Source organism: Peromyscus californicus, unplaced genomic scaffold (assembly GCF_007827085.1).
Source record: "Peromyscus californicus insignis strain IS unplaced genomic scaffold, ASM782708v3 Scaffold_4__1_contigs__length_199733344, whole genome shotgun sequence".
Lineage (NCBI taxonomy): Eukaryota > Metazoa > Chordata > Mammalia > Rodentia > Cricetidae > Peromyscus > Peromyscus californicus.
In genome coordinates this window covers 131,310,514-131,313,780 of record NW_026294562.1, presented here as the reverse complement: position 1 = coordinate 131,313,780, position 3,267 = coordinate 131,310,514, and positions in this window count along the sequence as shown.

The window sequence follows — 3,267 nt, the reverse complement described above, 5'->3', positions numbered from 1 at the left end:
CAAGACGGGTGGTATGATGTCATCACCCATGTAAAGGTGAGGAAGCTGGAGACCTAAATCATTACCATTTTACTACTATGATTAACAAGACCCATTCAAAAGAAAACACCGTCACAGACGTACTTACAGTGTATGTGTGCATAAGTTTTAATTAAAAAAAAAAAGTAGTTCAGAGATTTTGTGCATTACTACTTACTAGAATTTCTTTTCTAAACAGTATTAAAGGCTGTTTTCTAAAAGTGGTGTTCTGGAGAAAATCTGCTCCTTCCCCATCAAAGCTTATGCTGAGGTGTGGTCCCATGGCAGCAGTGTTGGGCCATAGGGCCCAGTGGGAGGAGACTGAGTCATGGGGCTAGAGCTCAAGAAATAGCTTGGGACTTTCCTCACAGTAGTGTGTTGGTTGTCATGGGAGTTCAGCTCTGTTTCCTCTCTTCTTTCCATGTCCCCTTGTCCTTCTGTTTTCTACCATACAGTGAAGCACCGTGGGTCCTTACCAGACATGGCCTCCTGACCTTGAGATTTTCAAGGTCCAAAACTCTGTTTCCAAATATACCTATGCTCTTTATAAATTACCCAGACCCATGAATTCTGTTACAACAACAGAAAATGGACTATCACATGCGGTCCAATGATGCAAACAGTATCCTTCACCTGCACAAAGGAAGCAAACCACTTGGGGAATCACAAAAGTGAGTTCTCTTGACCCATCAGAGAAGGATCAGTTGAGGTTTTCTGGAAGAAGAGCTGTGAGGAGACAGCTGAACTTTACAGATGTCCATGCCCAAAGCAAGAGTGATGCAGAGAAGACTCTGTGAGACAGATGAGACAACCCCTCTCATTGGACCTCTGGTCCATGATGACAGAAACTCACAAAGTAAGCTACGGGTGTGAAGTTGCGGGGATTATGAAGTCATTAGACCCTTGCTGGCCCTTCAGTGGCAGGCTCAGAAACACTGACTGAGCACCCTCCTTTGCTCAGATCCACCCAGTTTTCTTCCATGTGCCCCTGGCAATCAGGTAATCAGGCCTGTGCCTTCTTTCATCTCCCTTCCTTTCAAACACTCTCATTTGTGCCTTTGGCCTGCTTGGTTTTACAATCCACCTTAGCAGACGGTTAGCGGCTTTTATTAGTATAACCAACCTTAAATAATTTGATTTTCGGGTTGGGTACATCACGGTATCTCCTGTGGGCTCCATAGTTAAGCTATACGTTTATTGAAACAACTGGTCTCTCCCCATTGTATGTGAAAGCAGTGCTGGTCATTCTTCTGTAAGTCCCATGTTAGAAATACCACAGTGTGAATTTTACTCACATGGTGCTGAGGGGTTTTAGGTCTTTGCTCATAATCTGTTTCCTTATTATATGTATAGACTTAGTTTGTTCATTTTGGTTTTTATAATATCCTTACAGTCTATTACAGCTGTACATTTAAAAAGAAGAAGAGAAAGCTGGGCTCGGTGGCTTATTCCCGTAACTCCAGCACTTGAGATTAAGACAGGAAGAGAGCTGTGAGTTTCAGGCCAGCCTGGATTATACAGCAAGACTATGTCTCAAAGCAGGTAAGTGGGGAGGGGGAGGATGGAAAGAGGAGGAGGGGGAGGAGGAAAAAGAGCGGGGAGAGGAGGAGGAGAGAAAACTATAATCGTGGTTAAAGATTTTTTCCCACCCTGCTTTTCCTTGGCCACCATTTGGGAACTTCATTTCTTCATTTGTGCATTCACTCACTTTTCAAAAAAAAAAGTGAACAGGAGATTTAAGTTGGCCTCAGGTGGCCTGCAGAAGATGCCTGTTGTTCAGCTTTAGCGGGGTTTCCATGAAGTAAGAACATTTACAAGTCCGGAGGTTAGAGTCCACAGAACATCAGTGTCCTTCAACACTGGCGCAGGTCTCAGGCCCTGGCTCACAGTGCAGCCCTCTGTGGGCACTCCGGCATCTCTGTTCCCCGTTTTCTTTACACCCTTAGGAGACATGTCCTGGTCACCTGCTTTCCTGCCTTCTGGAACCTTTGCTCTCACACCCAGAGTTCTGGACTTAACATTCCCCTGTTAAAAACCCCGGAATGAGCCAGGGATAGGGATGTATACCCTGATCTCAGCTCCAGAGAGGCATAGGCTAAAGGATCAGGAGTTCAAGGCCATCTTGGGCTACATCAGAGCAGGGGACTAGAGATACCAGTCTTAGAAGTTACACTTAACTTAGAAGTTTACATGTGAGACACAGGCATAATAATACCACGAGAAAGCTTATGTTTTCAGAGTTTCAGAGTGTATACGGTAGTGATAAAGTTCTGAGTGATTTTCACACATCCCTATGGAAGGAAAACAAGGTGGTTCTTAAGTGTTGGATTAAGTACTATTCCCTGAAGAAATGGTCAGCTCTAGCAACCCACTTTTCTTTGTGCTTTTTAACATGATCATCTTAAAAATGGGTTTTGGTATCAAAGTAATAAATGCAAAAGCGAGTTTCCCAGCCTCTGACAACCAGAAAGCACGTCATCTGCATTTTTCTGGGCCTGTTCCTAAGGCTCGCAGTTGCCCAAGTGTGCTTGAAAGTGCTGCTGTTCCTGCTGTTAATTATTAATGTGAGTGGCTTATGAGCCAGTTATCGGCTAACCATTAATATCTGTTTACTCATTGATGACCTTTGCAATGGCCTACCTAGCCCTGGCTGTAAATGTCACACACCCCCTCCCCTTTTGTCATATGTTAAATGTTTTCTTCCTATCTATTTAGTACCTGGAACGACACCTTAAGAAAGTAGAATGGTATCAAACAACACAAATATAACCTTTCTGCATGTTCATTGGGGGAGAATCGCTCTTGTTTTCGGATGACTCATAAATGGCATTCTCCTGCTGGGAATGAGCTAGAGATGGGTGTGTGTGTGTGTGTGTGTGTGTGTGTGTGTGTGTGTGTGTGTGTGTTGTTTTGTTTGTTTTGAGACAAAGTCTCATGTGGTAGCTTGTGCTAGCCTCAAATTCCTAATCCCCCTGTCTCCAACACTTCGATCCTGGGATTACAGGAATGAGCCATTGAGCAAGGGTTCTGAGATGGGGTGTGGAACAATGGTACCTACACCAGCAAGAAAAGAATATTCTTTTAACTCACGGGTTTAGGTGGCTGAAAAACAAGGAAAGGACCCCGCCCTTATCGTCAGAGTAGAACCCAGCTTTCCTTTTTCAAGCATGTCTCTGTTCAACGCTTGCCCAGTCAGGAAAGCCAACAGGAGTTACCTCTCGGTACCTAGTCGGTCCTCATTAACCAGGA